The 19,221-nt window shown below is 35.6% G+C and overlaps 1 protein-coding gene across 1 annotated transcript in view; it reads left to right on the top strand.

Annotated features, from left to right (window-relative positions):
- The window catches only part of AGBL4 (ATP/GTP binding protein like 4), a 956,697-nt gene that overhangs the window by 219,141 nt on the left and 718,335 nt on the right, over nt 1-19,221 (top strand). The window lies entirely within an intron of this gene.

Below are 19,221 nucleotides of genomic sequence, written 5' to 3'. Positions count from 1 at the left end.
TCTTGATAATTCCAGTTTAGGTCAAATTTCATATCCACAAGAAACTCTTCTCTAATCATATCAGTCAGAATGAATCTTTTCCCCTCCCAAACATCAATAGCATATATTATTGACCCAGAACATTTGACATATTTAGTCCACATAACCTTCTCTTGTAAATATTGAAGAACGTGTTAGAAAAAGTATAGGTTTTATAAATAGACAAGCCCAAGTTCAGATCACAAGCTCCCCACTAACTAGATGTGTGGCGATTTGTAGGAGCTTAATTAATTGTACCAAACTCGAGTTTCTTCATTTAAAAAATGAGAATAATAGCTACCTTATAGAATTGGCATAGGACCAAGTTACCAAGTCTTTCCAGTGACCAGATATAAATCAATTTATAATAACACAGACAACCCAGAGTTCTTGTTCTTGTCCTGTGCAGAGCACTCAGTTTTCCTTAGAAAGAATAAGACATTTTCAGAAACCTTTAAGTGGATGTCTCACATGTGCTTTCAAACCAGTTTGTCTGCTTTAGACCCTATGTGGGTTCTGACAAGTTTTTCCTCTTGGTCTCCAGTTCCTATAAGTAAATGTTCTCTGACCAAGAAGATACTTGAAGAAACTGAATCATCATCATTGTGGACATGACACCCATTTATTTACTTATTAAATTAAATATTTATTGAGAATATACTATGCATCATACAATGTAGTAAGTGCTAGAAATACATCAGTGAAAAATATCTGCTCTTTTGTATCTCATGAATTGATTATAATAAGAGAGAGACAATAAACATAATAAACAAAAATTTTTTATGCTCAAGACTGGATTGGATGAATGCACTCATTCAATAAACATTTTTAATTGCCAATTAAATTCTATATACCGATTTGAGGAACAACAAGCAGACATATTTCTGCTAGCATGGGGTATATAGAATAATAGAAAAAATATAAATAAACATTGAAATAAATATATAATAAATCATGATATGTGCAATGTAGAAAAAGAATAAAGTCATATGAGATGTGATGATAGGCATTACTCAGGAAAGGCCTTGTTTAGGGTTAGTCATTTAAAAAGAAAGCTGAAAGATGAGAAGGAGATAGCTAATCTAAAGGAGAGAGCGGAGATGTCTAGGTAGAGAGGAGGGCGTTTGCCAATGTCAATGCGAGGGTGTTGCTGTCTCTGTAGGCCTTCAAGGCCTTCAATACTAGAGCGCTAGAGTGAGATGGGAGTATGTTTTGAAGTGGACAGAATGGCCACTCGTCAACACTGTGCCTTAACGTTGTTCTTGGGACCTGAAGCAGTACTCTTTGCTCCCTATTTTCTACAGAGTTCCCCATAAAAACTTTTTTTTCTCATCTTCTTCTGTAAGCTACCATGTGGATACACACCACCACCACCACCACCACCACCAGAGCAGATAGCAATTTGCTGGCACAGCACAACTCTAATTCTTCCAAAGAAAACACATTTCTCCAAAGAAACCGTCTTCTGAGATATTTTTGTACCTACAACATAGGTAACCTTTTATGTTTTTATACAGACAAATTTCTCTCAATCTAGTCATTATCTCTCAAATATTTTCAGGTCAGAGTGGATCTTTGCTTTACTTTTGTCCAACCAAAGGGCCCATCTGAGTGACTTCCCAGAGAAAAGAATGACATTCACTAATGGTAGAATTCAAATCTGTACAGTTTGTAAAATAGAAAACAACTGAAATCTATAAAAGGACAGTTTTTCTTGTTTCTGCTTTGATCTACCCTATCTTCCCATCAAAACTTCAAAGACCTTTGCTCTGCTGATTCAGCAACCTTCCCAGGAGTCTCTGTAACAAAGAAGCTTCTCCCAAGTATATGATATAGAAATAGGAGCACTTTGTTGCATTTCAGTCTCCCTATGCAGTGCTGCCTCTTATAGTAAAAGTGAAAGTGTATAGCACTTAGTGAAAATGGACTTCTTCCTTTTACTGATTTATGTAATTACCCAAAATCTGCTGTTAGATTCTGAGTTCCTGAAGGATAGTGACAGTTTCTTTTAATTTTTTGTACTTCCCACAAATTCAGATTTAAGCAAACTTATTGAATACCTTTTATGTGCCAGTTATCATATCAAGAATCCCATATATATTATTTCATCCAATCCTCATGGCATATATATGAAGTATATTTTTTTTACTTCGTTTTTTGATGAGTAAACATAGGCTTAGATATATGAAGTAACTGGTTCTAGATAGCACAACTACTTAAAGGTAAGGCTAAGATTCAAATCCAGCTCACCCAGTCCTTAAAATGATGTTCTTCCCAGTGACGTGATGCCAGTACTCACGGTATCTAACCTAGTACTGTGGGCTTTTTATGCTTTCATAATATTTGTGAAAGAATGGGAATTGATCTGTTGCTTAAAATGATAAATACTTTTTAACATGCTATGCCACTTTGTTTGAGCTTTAAAACTTTATATAAATTGATGTGGAGAGATTTATATAATACAAAAAGTAAAACCAGGTAAAATATATGTATAATATGATTCTATTTTTGTCCTAAAAATACGTATGTATTATAGTAATATATAGAAAAGATCGAAAGGAATATATATTGAAGTTTTAACAATTTTTGTTCAAAATAGGGTTACCAGTGATTTTTATTTTCTTTATGTAATATATTTTCTCTTCATTTTAAGCATTTTTTTCTGTACTATTATTAGTATAAACAAATTTAAAGTTTAAAATAATTAATGCAAAGAAGTGAACCATTTACTACATGGAATATTCATGATGACATAAATTCTAGGGATTGGTGGATCAGATTTTTAAAAAATATATGAATACTGCAAAATGTATAACGGAAATAGAGAAAATATTGGGTTTGTATATCAGTATTCTTTCCAATCACTTGACACACCAGGACATTTCTAAATAAAGTGTTGATATTCCAAACATATATGACCTAATATGCTTTTAAAAACAGCGAACCAACATTTGTCTTTTCAGTGACACATTTGAAAGCGTGTCAAAATCTAATTTTGATTAGAGAAAAGAATGTGACACATCTAGATTATAAATGCAAATCCCAGTAGATATTTGATTTCATCTAATCAAAGATGTTATTTTTAATTGCTGTGGAACAAGATGATCTTGTGCAAATGAGGCATTGAGTTAATAACAGTACTTTGTATTTACATAGAGATTTTCTATGAGCTTAACATACTTCATCAATTAAAAGAAGATCTATGTTTGTGTGATTACTTTGGAAGGCTCTTTGCTGGTGTCTTCTAAAGCTGAATATATATGTACCTTGGTACCCAGAAATTACACTCTTAGTGTATACTCAATAGAAATACATATTTATATTTACCAAAAGACATGTTCATAGCAGCAATATTTATTATAATTGGGAAGTACCTAAATGCTCATCAACAATAAAATGGATATAGAATGGATGAATAAATTAATGCTAGAGTCTCACAATGGAACGCTGCGCAGCAGTGAGACTGAATGGTCTACACCTACATGCAGCAATATGAATGAATCTCACAAATATAATGTTGAATGAAAAAAGTCAACACAAAATAGTACAAATTGTATGATTGTATTATTACACTGTATTTTAGTTTTGCAGATGCATGCAAAACTAAACTATGCTTTAGAAGTCAGGGTAGTGGTTACCCTGGGTATCGGTAGTAATGTGAAACAAAAACTCATGGACGCAGACAACAGTTTAGTGGTTACCAGGGGAAAGGAGAGTGGGGGAGAGGTAGACAAGGATAAAGGGGATCAAATATATGGTGATGGAAGAAGATCTGACTTTGAGTGGTGAACACACAATGCAGTATGCAGATAATGTGTTATTAAATTATACACTTGAAACCTACATAATTTTATTAACCACTGCCACCCCAATAAATTTAATTTTAAAACTCCCAAAACAATATTTATATAAGTACAAAAAAAAAAAAAAAAGAGAAGAGAGCATGAGTGGAGGATATTTAGGGTGCTAGTAATACTTTGTTTTCTGATCTGAGTGCTAGTTTCACAAATGTGCTCAAATTATGAAAAGAATTTGTCAGGCTTTACACTTATGACATATGTACTTTTCTATATGCTTGTTGTAATTCAATGCACCTTAGAAATATATGTTTACTTATACAGCTTTAGAATCTCCTAATTCTCTTCTTCTAGATTTTGTGATGTTGTTTTTTAGCACCTAAAGTAACTATCATTAATTTAATTTATTTATTCAAAATTATCTGTGTGCTTACTCTGTATCAGTTAAGAAAAGAAAGAAAATTCAGTTTCTGTGCTCAAGAAATTCATATGGGTAGGTGAAATAAGTAACCAATTATAATACAGAACTAGTATGTAGAAATAGGTACAGGATATTTTGCTATAAATAAACAGGAACATCTAAGCCAGACTATGGACTTGGGGATCAGAGAAGGCAGCCCGGGACAAATGATACATGACCTTTGCCTTAAAGATAAGCAATTACACAAAGACTAATAGGAAACACATTCCAACCAGGAAAAACTCCATTTGAGAAGTGTCTGAGATGAACAAGAATATGCTCTTTTTAAGGAACTGTGAATATTTACTATGTCAGAATATGGGCTGTGAAGAGTGGCAGAACATTCGGCTATAGAATTAAGAAAGGGTTTCGAATATCATGTTAAAGAGTTTGGACTTTTCCTGAAGCCCAAGAGGAGGCTGTGAAGGATTTAAAGCAGAGGAATGACATGATAAGATTTTCATAAAAAAAATAAAATAAATCATTCTGGCATTGGCAGGAAGAATAAATTGGAGAGAGGTAGGAATAGTGGCAGGGAAACCAGTAGGGCACTGATGGAAGAAATGATGAGAACCTGAACTAAGTTAGTTGTTTTATCCAAAACTCCACTCACATATGTATTTGAATATGCAGCTGATTTTAAGATTTTGAGAAATAGGCAGTAGGTTTATATTGTATCATGGACAATTTTAAATTGAATATTAGAGATATCTGTCCTTAAATTTTTTTTAGCTAGAAGAATTAACACCACTCATTGTCAGTAGCACACTCTGCCTCTTCCTGGTTACCATGAACCTAGGCCAAAAATAAGCCTGTTCTCAAGAATCTTTGCCAGAGGGATTTTTGACTCTGATGGAACTCCTCTATTGAGGTAGATCTTTATAGTGGAAAAAATCTCTTTAGAGCTGCCAGTCTCAACTGGTCTTTGATTCCCTAAATGTCAGGGACAAAATAATGTGCTATGCAGAAAAAGGTATCTCCAAGACTGCTGAACACATCAGTAAAAAGTTGAGTGTTGTGGGATGAGAGAAAAAAAATGACACCAAGAATAAAACTAGATTGGCGCAAACACACACAGGAGTATCTCTTATTGTTTATAAGGCTGGAAAAGTAAGTTTCGCTGTACTGCCACATTGCTGAACTGGATGCCAATTCACATGTCATTCTGCTAGTTCTAACATTCAGTATGAACCTTGGTAGCTCTCACTGTGGCAGAAATTGGCAATTCAGGATTCAGTGGTTCTCCTTACTAATGCTCTAAACTTCAAAAAAGTCATGAATATTGGAGCTGAGGCCTACCATACTCTGAAGAATATCATTAAGGACAAATGAGGGAAAGAAACTACCAATCAAAGGCATGAGGCAGTTTTTTACTAACAACCTAGAGCAGGGGTCAGCTAACTATGACCTGTGGGCCAAATCCAGCTCACTGCCTGTTCCTTTTTTTCTTTTTTTTCATTTGTCTTTATTCTGAAGTAGGTTTCTTCTCTGATCTTTGGTGGAACTTCCAGCCCACCAAATAAGGTCTCACTGCCTGTTTTTGTAAATGAAATTTTATTGGAAAACAGCAACACCTATTTACTTATGAATTAATTGTCTATGTCTGATTGTGTGCTACAATAGAGTTAAATAGTTGTGAGGGAGACTATATAATTCACAAAGTAAAAAATATATATCATCTGGCCCTTTACAGGAAAAGTTTGGCCAGCTCTGCCTAGAGTGTAAAGAAACTCTAGAACTGCTAGAGAATACAATTGGAAAAACTGGCTGTAAGAGATGAGATTTTAATTGAAATGGACTCTGAGTTCTTTCAGTCTGGAACATATGATCTGGAATTTAACTCTTCTGCTAACCTCAGCAGATACATCAGCCCTGTGGTGGCTCATAAAGAATTATCCAATGGTATTTTGTAAAAATCTCTGACCAGAATGACTGGGAAATTGGGGGAAAATCACTGTTAATACAAATATCCAAGTGGTAGGAGATGATCTCATAGTGGCCAACCCAGAGCAAATTGCCAAGGCTGAGGATGAAGAATAATGTCGCTACTTCCTGCCCAAAGTGAACCAGATTGGTTCTGAGTCTCTTCAGCTGGCTTAATCCAATGAATGGGGTACTATAGGTTTCCATTATTTTGGGGAAATTGAAAATGCTTTTATTTCTGACCTGGTGGTAGAGCTTTGCCCTGCACATATCAAATATGTTGCACCTTAATCTGAATCTGTTTCTTGGAACTGAAGAGGATCTGGATGGAAGATTCGGAAGCTTCCTAGCCATTTACACTCTATGCAGGAGAGCCACTGAGGCAGTTCAGGTGTATTCAGCTGGTTCGGCCTCTGCTTCTGTTCTAATCAGATAGCCTGAAACAGCAGACCAGTATTTCACAAGGACCTCTGATCATTTTCTCCCCTTCTCTCACTTCCCTGTGGTATTCTCACTGCTATTAAAAATGCTATATGAGAAGCTAAGTTTAGCCATCTGGAATTATTTTGGAGTATCTAGCTTTGTAGTCATGTAACTAGCTCGAAATTATTTTTTTTTCTCCCCTTTACCCCACTTTGAGTCTGTGAAGCTATGTACTTATACTGTGGTCCTCTGAGGTTCACAAGCAAGCTACCCCATAGTTCATGTGGGAAAAAAGTCAGTAGCTAAAAATAATCCATTAGATACTCTGCCACCAGGGATTTTTTTCACTGTCCATATTATCCTTTATGTGGTTTCACCCTCTTCTGGTGCCTTTTCCCCTCTTCCCAGATTATTCTTCCTTACCAAATTTCAAATATTCCCTCTATTATGCAGAATATTCAGATTTTTCCAGGTACTAGCCCACATTCCCTTCAATGACCACTTTTGAAGTACTCAGCAGAATCCAACATCAATTTACTTAATGAGGTCCACCATTCTCTGTAGGACTTGGGGTTGTAAATAGCAATACATTGCATATATCAAGTACTAAGTATAGGCACTATTAAATTAGTACTTTTTTTTCTCTCTTCCCTTCTGCTTGTTTTCTTGTTGTTACATTCTTTTTCTTCTTATGTCAAAAAGTAAATGCCTCATTACATCTGTTGACATTTGTGTTCTCTTATTTTGGATTTAAGCTCATAAAAGGAAAAATGTGAATCCTTCTGGGCTCGCACAGCATAGCATGTATAAGCAGGACATGTAATGTGTATTCTTCAGATCTGATGTATAATGCCACAGAAAACTGAGGGCAATTTCCTTAACTTCTATAAGACTTCCGGCTTCCTGCTGTAGCTTGGCATCTTCTTAGAGTATAAAGCAGAATCTGGAAGACAGTTAAAGTAATGGTTAAGATACAATATTTAAATATATCACTTATTGTAGACTTTTGCTCAGGTTACATAATCTTCCTAAATCTCAGTTTCCTCAACCATAAAGTAAGTACTAGTGCATACATCAGAGAGTTCTTATGAAGATCAAATGAGACAATGAAAGAAAATTACTTTGTACTGAGACAGGCACAGAATAAGTACTTCAAAAAATTGAGGCTTTTCTTCTTATTATTAATATTATTGCCACACCATAACGATTTTTGGCTTATATAGTTATCACAAAAATTGAAAATAAATGGAGCAAACAATAAATGCCAGGAGGCAAATTGAGAAAGGGCTGGAATAAAGCCCCAAGTGCATCTAGGGTGGAATGCAATAACTCATTTTTTTTTTTTTTTTTTTACTTTTTACTCTGGAAAATTTCCAATATATACAAAAGTAAACAGAAATAGTGTAATGAACCTTGTGTACTCATAATCCATCTTAAACAATGATCAACTCATAGGCAATAATTTTTCATTTTTATTTCAACTCACTTCCTTCTAAATCCTCTTCCACTGTATTATTTTTAAGTAAATTCTCTAGTGTATAATTTATTCCATAAATACTTCAAGATATATTTCTGAAAGATGAAGACTTAAAAAATAACCATAAGTACTATGTAAGTCTTGGTTAGCCTGAAGCCAGCAGCCCCAGGTAACCCATCTATCTCCTCGATGATGTAAACAAACAAGCTGAGGCATAAGACTGTGCCCATCAGGAATGGCAGCAGGGCTATGTGGTTAGGGGGAGTAGAAGGAAGATAAAGGTTAAATTTCGATTTCATGAATACCCCAAATCATGTCCATCAGCATGAATGAGGCATAGGCAAGTTATAGTTATTTTGGGGAAAGGACATGGTATAATGGAAACAGGCATATGCCTTGGACCAGAAATCCTAATTCTGCTACATATGGCTTCGGCCAAATTACTTCTAATACTCTTATGTGCAACAATTTACAGTTTATAAAATGCTTCTTTAACAACGGTTAGCTCATGTGTTTTTCATCATCCTGGGGAAAGGAAACTGAGGCTCACTGGAGTTCAAGAACTTGCCAAGGGTTACAGAGGCTCACTTTTCTCAAAGATGATAAGGAGCAGATGAGCTAACAATTATGAAGGGAGTTGGATTCAAGTCTAATTCCATCAAACAGAAACACTGTACCGTTTGCATCATATCATGCTGCTTTGCCTATGCTAGCTTCAACCCCAGAGTTCCTCTCCATGCCCCTTGTCCCTGTCTCTGTTTTGATGAGGCAGAGATGAGAGGGACTCTAAGTTGGGCTGGACACTGGCAGAGGGATCTGACATTGCTAGTGATGAATGCATGTGAGCAGGGATGCATCCAAATGTGTGGGGCCCTACGTTATTCAATTTGAAGGGCTGCTTTAAGATAATATGACATTAAAAAAAAAACAGGTATGAAAACTAGTATTGAGTTAGAAGAAAGGAAAGCATCATAAATTAAAAGAATTTTAAAGTCTACAAATTATTAAATTATTTTTAATACTATAGACCTCACAAAATATTTTAAAATAGCATAATATTTTTATTAATTAATTCCTAACATGCTTCTATAATAATTTTCCCTGCATTTTTGGCTGTATACTTTTTGATCTCTTCTTCATATGACTATGAGTCTGTAATATAATTTTCTAACAACAGAATAGAAAAAAGGTAATTTAGTTTTTCCTCTAGAATAGTTGTTGATGGTTTTTAAAAAGTTTATTTCAGTGTCATGACTTATTATTGGTAATGTAATGTAAAATTTTAGGATTGTTTTGAAATTTGAGAGAACTTCTATCAAGGTTTTTTCACATGAATCTTGAATTTTGGACATTTTGTATTTTCGTCTGCAGTGACTAATCTCAAATTTGCTTTGATTATTGACATTCATAAACCACATTACCTGGGCCCATCTCAGGTCCTCAAAAGGGACCCGTGAAAGCAGGCAGTTTCTACCCCCCCGCACCTTCCCACTGCCACCCTATACACACACCAAGCTTGAGTTTTATTAGCTTCAAGATAAAGCTGACTCTGCAGGTTAGTTGGTTATCTATCTTCTTTTCTCCTTCCCCAGGTGTCATTTCCTCACCAAGCCTTACACCTACCTGGGAAGCAACTCCACCCCAACACCAGGCACAGATCATTCATTCCCCTGACTCTGTTCCTTCCCCTCAAATGGTATTGAGAGCCCCTACCCTCTCCCTCAGTGGCTGTATTAAGCCCCAAGAGCTTTTTGACCTCTTGGGCATTGTAAACTTACAGGTTTTTCTTTTTTTGAAAGTGTTAACATCATCTATTTTATTTTTTTTGTATTTTTCCCTTAAAATATTTTTATTATTATTAAAAACTATTGGATTGATATTGATCAAGAGAATCTAGTAAGTTTCAATGTACAATTCAACAGAGTCGTATATATATATTGCAATGTGTGTTTACCACCCATAGTTAGATTTCTGTCACCAGATATTTGACCCCTTCTACCTCTTCTATCTCCTCCCTCTCCCTTCCCTCTGGTAACCACTAGTCCAAGTCCACAGGTTTTAAAACACTGGCTACCCTAGCTACAGAAGAAGACAGAGCCCTGAAGATGAGGATCTTCCACAAACATACGTAGCCTTGCTGGAGCAGAAATCAGTTCATTTCCCTCACATTTTTTCTTTGTATAAATACAACATTTCAGATGTTCAATTAAAATAAGTACCCTTAATTTCCAGCCTTAGTCTGTCTTGTGCTATTAATTATTCACTGAGTTGCCTGGGATGTTTCTCACAATTACTTTCCCTTACTTCCCCAGTGAAATTACTGGCAATTTTTGGTTTCTTCTTTTATTTAACAAGACAAAGCAAAGCATTCTGAGGCTGCCTGAGGCAAGACTAATGTGGCTTTCTTAATAATGGCTATCTCCTGGTGAGGGCCATCTCTAAGAGAGGAGGACGGGAAAATCCAGGATTTATCATTCTTTAAGTGAAGAATTTGGTCCCATTTAACTGTTTGTTTGTTTTTTTTTTTCCTCATAAGTATAGGTAGACACAAATAAATATGAATTTGTATTTCATGAACTGCTAGTGCTGAAGATGGATTGGGAATATTTATTATAGATCCTGATTCTTCTAGTCTTTAAAGATGGCATTGTCCAGGTCACTGGCACCTATTAAGTAGAGTCCAAGCATCTCAGTCTGGGGTTCAGGCTCCTCAGCAGACCATAGAGTGTTATTGGAGGTGTGTTTCAAACAAGTACCTCCCGAGGTACAGAACAGGTCAGAGAAAGGCAGAGAAAAGACCTGGGATGCAAATTGGTATTAATCAGTACCAGGTCTTTTCTCTGCCTTTCTCTGATCTGTTCTATTTCTAATGTGAAAGTCATTGATCTTCGTGTAATTCACAAATATTCTGTTCCATCATCTTTTCATGCCTGACTTGGGAAACCTCAGCTTCAGGAAGCTCCAGATAACTTACATGGTGTTTATTCATTTATTTATTTCTCCTGCCTCAGGAAAAACTAAAGAGCTTTGCTTTGTCCTGTTAAATAAAAGAGAAACCAAAAATTACCAGTAGTTTTACTAGACAAGTAAGGAAAAATAATTGCAAGAAACATCCTAGAAATAAATATTTATTTCCTGAGCACTTACTTTCTGGTAGCAAGCCGCTAAATGTTACCCATACACTGACTTCAAGAGACTCATAGTCTATCAAACTGAAAAGCTTCTGCGCAGCAAAAGAAACCATCAGCAAAACAAAATGGTAACCAACTGAATGTGAGAAGATATTTGCAGACAACACCTTCAATAAGGGGTTAGTATCCAAAATATATAAAAAATTCATACAACTCAACAACTAAAAAAACGAACAGTCCATTTAAAACATGGGCAAAAGACCTGAATAGACACTTCTCCCAAGAATACACACAAAAGGCCAAGAGATATGTGAAAAGATGCTCAACTTCACTAGCTATTAGGGAAATGCAAATCAAAACCACAATGAGATACCACCTCACACCTGTTACAGTGATTATTAACAGGCAAGTTATAACAAGTGTTGGAGAGGTTGTGAGGAAAAGGAAATCCTCAAACACTGCTGGTGGGCATGTAAATTGGTATAACCACTATGGAAAATAGTATGGAAGTTCCTCAAAAAATTAAGACTAGAATTACTATTTGACCCAGAAATCCCTCTTCTGATTTTCTACCTGAAAAATTTGAAAATATTTATTCCTAAATAAATATGCACCCCAGCGTTCACTGCAGCATAATTCATGGTGGCGAAGGCATGGACACAACTGAAGTGTCCTTCAATAGATAATTAGATAAAGAAGATGTGGTATGTATATATGATGGAATTCTAGTCAACCATAAGAAAAAATGATATACTACTCTTTGCAACAACATGGATAGAACTTGAGAATATCATGCTAAGTGAAATAAGTCAGACAGAAAAAGTCAAGTACCATATGATTTCACTCATATATGGGATATAAAACAGCAACAAATGAATAAGACAAACAAACAAAAACTCATAGACACAGACAACATTAGTGGTTATTAGTGGTTATTAGAGGGAAAGGGAGAAGAAAAGATGTAGATAAGAGTAAAGGGGGTCAAATATAAGGTGATAGTAAGAAACTTAACTTTGGTGGTGAACATACAATACAACACACATATAGTGTGTTACTGAATTGTACACTTGAAACCTGTAATTTTATTAACCAATGTCACCCCCAATAAATTAAAAAAAAAACAAAAACAAAACTCATAGTCTAGAAGGCAAGACAGACAAGTAAACATTTGATTGCCCTGTTAGCCAGTATAAGCCACAACAAAAAACCTCCAAACCTCAGTGGCTTAATATAAAACTTTACTTCTCATTTAGTTATTACATACTTGCGTTAGTAGGGGAACTCAGCCCCAGTGTCATTTGGGGACCCAGATCTCTGCATCTAACTGGCAGATGAGAGAAGAGAGAAAATGTGGAAGATTGAGTTTGGATGAAGTGAATGAACATCTCTTCCCTTTGTTAGACTCTGTCCATAGTCCTATCCAACTGCAGAGAATGCTGAGAAATGTAGTCTGTGTGCTTGGGAGGACAAGAAATTGGAGTTTGCCGAGCATTACCTTTGCAACTGTAACAATATAGGAACATTTTTGTCCTGACAAAAATCAACACTAGAATTATGGGAAGAAGAGTTCTTAACTTGGTCTGTGGTATAGTAATGAGGGTGAGAATCAGGAATGGCTTCCTGGAAGATGTAACACTTAAACTGACTTTTGAAGGATATTTAAAAGTTGGCCAAGTTAAGTGATTTTAAAGTAGGGGAGAGAGGAGGACATGTGCAAAAACAAGAAGGCATGCTTAGAGAAGTTAAGACTCAAACTGCTTATGTCTAGGTCTTATATTTTGATGGGAGACACAGAACTTTTGATCATCTCCAGTACTGAGGTTAGCAGCAGTTCTGGATCACTATACTAACTCAGTTGTTCTGATCAAAAATTCATTGCTCATTTTTCAAAATCAGAGAAATATTTTTTGAAAATAGTTGAAATTCAAGCAGCTAGCATGACCTAGTTAAGAACTTTATTCAAAAAAGAAAAATAACTTGGAAATGAATTTTCCTGAAAATCATTCAGGAAACCACATATTTTAAGGATGTTTGGAGAAGCACAATTTGGTAACTTTTTTCTCCTCCAATGAAATTGACAGCAAAATTTTTGTTGTAATACTCAGAGATGTTTTGCTGTTGGCCCATTGAAGAACAGTTTATGTAAAAGATAATTTGATTAAAATCTAATCATCTCTTGGACCTCTATCTATATTGTTGAAATTGGAATAGCAAAGTCTAAGGCTCTGGTGCCCTAGAGCTCTTTGATTTTATAAATGTCTGTATATTGTTTAAGAGTAAAATCTATCTGCATAAGAATTTCTCTTAGAAGGAAATAAAGTTCTTGGCTCAGATAGAGATTTCAAAACAGGAGTTACTGCACTGAAAGACACATTTCTTGGACCACTTTTAAATATGAGAAAAATGAATAGTACATCTAAATATGGAATCCATATCGATAGAACTGGAGGTGGGGTGGGCGTCAAAAAGTGCTTAGGGGAAAGGCAGGAGGGAAGTAATTTAAAATAAGACCAATAGTGTTTATCTTGAAACTTGGCAGACAAATCTAGAATTTCATAGTTGGATGATAGCAGAGAAAGTCAAGGAATGAGTGTTTCCATGCAATCCACAAAGAATAAGCCAATACAGGTAAAATTAAATGTACTAATACATATAAAGCATGTATCACCATGCTTAGTATTTAATAAGTGTTCAATAAACATTAATTATTGTTATTATGTGTTTGTTTTGTCTTATTGGACACTTAACTCAAAATACTTTCTCTTTTTCCTTGAGCTATTTCTTTTTTTTTCCTCTTGCAAATTTTTAAAATTCTTGATAACATTTATATTGATGCAGTACGTTTCTCAAGCTTGCTCTCCTACCCTTTTGACCCCGTCCAGACAAGGTGTTGCGTTTTTCTTATTCCATCACACAGATTTAGACTTTCCCTCTCGAGCATTTATTACAACTTGCACTTGACTAGAAGCTCCTTGAGGACAGTAACAGAATCTTCTTCATTTCTGTTTTCCTAGGGACTACTATGTTTTTGGCACAGAATAGACACTTGAATATTTGAATGAATGGCTAACAATTTAGAATTTACTTAGTCCTTTCACATCTGTTTTATCCTCAAATAAGCTCTGTCATATAGATGTTATTACAAACAAGAACACTAAGGCCCAAAAAGGGTTTAAGATTTTTGCCCAAGGTGAGAAATAATATAGTCAGTATTCCAACTAGCCTGTCAAGCTCTAGAATTCCTATACTTTTCACCAAAATATACCACGTTTTCTTGGCATTTATGATGGTGAGAACTAACAGTAGCCTGAACACCAACAGACCTGGATTCTAACATTGCTTTGCTCCTCTTTTTGGGCACTGATGATTATAAGGTATCTTAGCTTCTTTACCACAAGCCTGAGAATTTCTTGTTGAGGTCAAGAACAGCTGTCTTATTCACCTCTTTATCCCCAGCACATAAGACGTGGTGTAGCACAGAGTAGATTCTCATTTTACAGCTATGTGACTGATTGAATGAATGAATGCAATTATTCTTGATAATAACAATATCAACAATAATTGCATTTTATACAAATAAATACAGAGCACTTTAGCATGCATTATCTTCTTTTATTCTAACCCCACTAATTTAGGTTTGACAAAGCTGGTCTATTATCAGTATTTTGGAGTGAGGCAAACTGAATCTCAGAGGTCTCAGCAATATCCCCAAATCCATACCCTTGATTTAGAGCTGGGATGCCAACACAGATGTCTGACTCCATGTACCATGCTTTTTGGTCATGATCAATCTGTTCCAAAGCCGGATAAATTTTTATTTTTACAGAAGGAAGATTCAAAGAAGACCAAAGCTCTGATAAATAGAAAGAATACCAGGACTAGTTGAATTTCAGGCCATATGGGCTATCTGAAGTGGAGATTCCTTTGGGTGTAGTTTATGCAAGTGCTTTTCAAACTTTATTTGTATACAAGTCATTGGGGATCCTGTAAAATGCTGATTCTGATTTGGTAAATGTGCCTCCAGGCCTGAGAGTCTCCATTTCTGACAAGTTTTTGTGTGATGCTCATGCTGCTGGTTCAAGAACCACACTTTGAATAACAAGCCTTTCAGTAGCAAGGCTTTGTATCTTCCATGCATGGGCTGCATCACCTCCTAAGTCTGGGCCCTGTGGGGTGGGCTAACTCAGTCTTGATATTCCATACGCCATCCCTTGTCTCCAGTGATAGGATTTATACCAACATTATTTTTCTGAGTCACCATTTTTAGTTCAAAGAGAATTTTCACTTAAATTTATAGTCATGTGGGAAGGGATTTGAACACTGAAGGAAAGGACTTAATCTATTTATTTTCTTCACTGGGATAGACTGTACAGCATGTTGCTGACCCCCAGCTGAAAAGTAAAATCTCCCAAAGGGACTGCTTGAGATTTACCTTGTTAGATAGATGCTTTTGGGAAGCATTGGGTCCCAGAAGGGATCAGCAGGGATCCAGAGAGCATCCTTTTTCATTCTAAGAGCAAACAAAGCACTGGGGAAATCATGAAAAGCAAATGAGGCTGGGAATCTGCTTTTACCTAGCTGAGCCAACTTTAACAAGCACTCTAGGTTTTAGCATTTGTAGCTGTAAAATGGGAAGTATATTACCTATCTCAGAGAATTGTCAAAATAACAGGTAATACTATATCTCCTTTATAAGATCATGAACTTGTTTTTAAGTTTTTTGGGATAACATCGATTAACAAAAATATGTAGATTTCAAGTGTACAATTCAATAATACATCATCTGTATATTGCATTGTATGTTCACCACCCAAAGTCAAATCTTCCATCAATATATATTTGATCCTCTATACCCTTATCTACCGCTCTCCTCCCCGCTTTCCTTCTGTTAACCACTAAACTGTTGAGATCATGAAATTCGTAAAAGTAGAACACATATTACATTTGACTTCTGCCAACCAGAGCTCTGAATACAATGTTTTCTGTATGGTAGACCACCAGTTACAGATGACCCAGTAAAGGAACATTTATCTGGGAAAACACTGCACATGGAAAAACATTATAATACTAATATTTTTGTGTATTGCTTTAGTATTCCACAGAAGAATGTCCACTTTTGCAATCAGTTACATAACTATGCTATTTTTACCTTCTCTTGCCTCTCAAATTCATCTCCGTTTTTACCATTATCTTCCTAATCAAAACCTCCTGTCTTATCTTCCCTCATCCACTCTTAATCTCAAATCCATTATCTATGATAAAGCTACAATGATGGTTTTAAAATTTAAAAAATCTAGTAGTGTCGCTTTCCTGCTTAAAGGACTCAGTGCCTTTCCATTATACTTGGGACAAAGACAAAATTTCTTAACAAAGCCTTAATGCCGTTAATGAACTAGCACTAGTCTGAGTTTCTTGACTTGGCTATACCTCACTCCTCCATGATCTTTGAACACCAGTCAGTAGCACTTCAGGATCATTTTAGTTCCTTCAATGGAGCATGTACCTTAGGCACGGGAAGGATTTAGGTTGTTCTCTTTGCCTAAAATGCATGACCCATCAGTACTTTAAGATCTTTTATATTTTTGCTCAAACATCAACTATCCCTAAGGAAATTGTCCATGACCCCAGTGATTAAGCCTGAGTTGTTTTTTTTTTTGTTCTAGTTTTTGTTATTTTTTCATACTACCCGGTACATTCAAAGCACATATCACATTTGTAATTAAATGTTTTTTCTTTTATTTTTTAAATATCTTTAAAAATTTTTTCAATTACAAATGGCATACATTATTCTATTAGTTTCAGGTGTACAACATAGTGATTAGACATATAACTTACAAAGTGATCACCCTGATAAACCTAGTGCCCATCTGACCTCATATGTAGTTCTTACAATATTATTGACTATATTTCTTATGCTGCACTTTACTTCCTCATGACAGTTTTGTAACTACCAATTTATATACTTATTAATACCTTCACCTTTTTGACCCATCTCCTGAACCCCCCTCATACTTGGCAAATGTCGAATGTTGTTGTATCTATGAGTCTGTTTCTGTTTTGTTTGTTGATTTTGTTTTTTAGATTTTACATATAAGTGAAATCATAATATATTTGTCTTTCTCTATCTGATTTATTTCACTTAGCATAATACCCTCTAGGTCCATCCATGTTTTTGCTGATGGCAAGATTTCATTTTTTTTTTTTTTATGGATGAGTCATATTCCATTGTATATATGTACCACTTCTTTTTTACCTATCTATTGATGAACACTTAGATTGCTTCCATACAATCTACTTACAATTGGCTATTGTAAATAATGCTGAAATGAACATAGGCTACATATATCTTTTAGATTTCTTTAGATAAATACTCAAAATTAGAATTACTGGGTCCTTCTTTGTCTTTTGTTATAGCTTTTGTTTTAAAGTCTATTTTGTCTGGTGTAAGTATTGCTACCCCAGATTTTTTTTTCCATTTCCATTTTCATGAAATGTCTTTTTCCATCCCTTTACTTTCAGTCTGTGTATATCTTTTAATCTGAAGTGAATCTCTTGTAGGCAATATGTAAGGGTCTAGTTTTCATATATTCAGTCACCCTATCTTTTGATTGGAGCATTTAAGTCTTTATTTAAAGTAATTGTTGATACATATGCAGTAATTATTTTATTATTTATATTTTTGATACATGTTTATTGTCCTTAAAGAAGGCTGTCCATCATTTCCCGTAATACTGGTTTGGTGGTGATGAACTCCTTTAGCTTTTTCTTGTCTGGGGAGCTCTTTATCTGTTCTTCGATTCTAAATGATAGCTTTGCTGGGTAGAGTATTTTGACTGTAGGTCCTTGATTTTTATCATTTTGAATATTTTGTGCAGATCCTTTCTGTACTGCAAAACTTCTATTGAGAAATCAGTTCACAGTTTTGTAGGTACTCTCTTGTAGGTAACTAATTGCTTTTCTCTTGCTGCTTTTAAGAGTCTCTCTTTGTCTTTAACCTTTGGCATTTTAATTATGATGTATCTTGGTGTGGGCCTCTGTGGGTTCATCTTTTTTGGGACTTTCTGAGCTTCCTGACATTGTATATCTATTTTTTTCGCCAGGTTAGGGAAGTTTTTCAGCATTATTTCTTCAAATAAGTTTTCAATTCCTTGCTCTCTCTTCACTTTCTAGTACCCCTATGATGCGAATGTCATTATGCTGATGTCCCAGAGGCCCCTTAAACTATCCTTATTTTTTTGGATTCTTTTTTCTTGTTGTTGTTCTGATTGGGTATTTTCTGCTACTTTATCTTCTAAATCACTGATTAGATCCTCTGCTTCATCTAATCTGTTGATTCACTTTAATGTATTTTTCATTTCAGTTATTGTATTCTTCATTTCTGACTGATTCTTTTTTAAGTTTTCTACCTCTATTTTTATGTCTTCTATGTCTTTATTAAAGTTCTCACTGAGATTTATCTACTCTTCTCCTAAGTTCATTGGGCATCATTATAACCAGAGTTTTGCATTCTGCATCTGGTAGATTGCTTGTCTCCATTTGTTTTGTTCTCTCACTTGAGACATGTTTCTTTGTCTTCCTATTTTGGCCGCCTTCTTGTGTGTGTTTCTATGTATTAGGTAGGGTTCCTAAGTCTCCCAGTCTTAGTGGAGTGTTTTACTGTAGTAGGTATCTTATGGGGCCCAGTGGCACAGTCTTCCCTGGCCACTTGAGCCAGGTGCTAAGGTGTGTTCCTTGTATGGGTTGTGTGTACCCTCCTGTTGTAGCTGAGCCTTGGTTGCTGTTTGCACATTGATGGGAGGGATGGGCCCTTGGGCTGATTGGTGAGGGGCTGACTCTGTGTTTTACTGTTTTATTGGAGCAGGATTCACCTTAGCAGGGCTCCAGTGCCTGCCTAGTCTGCCCTTCGGGTGTGTGGACCTCAGATGCAGCACTGGGTGGTGCTCTGGCTCTGATTGAAGCTGGGCCCTGGGCATGCTGGCCCAAGACCTCCTG

Source organism: Pteropus alecto, unplaced genomic scaffold (genome assembly GCF_000325575.1).
Source record: "Pteropus alecto unplaced genomic scaffold, ASM32557v1 scaffold25, whole genome shotgun sequence".
Classification (NCBI taxonomy): Eukaryota; Metazoa; Chordata; class Mammalia; order Chiroptera; family Pteropodidae; genus Pteropus; species Pteropus alecto.
Note: the sequence above shows the minus strand (reverse complement) of the source record. Positions and strands in the feature narration are given on the sequence as shown.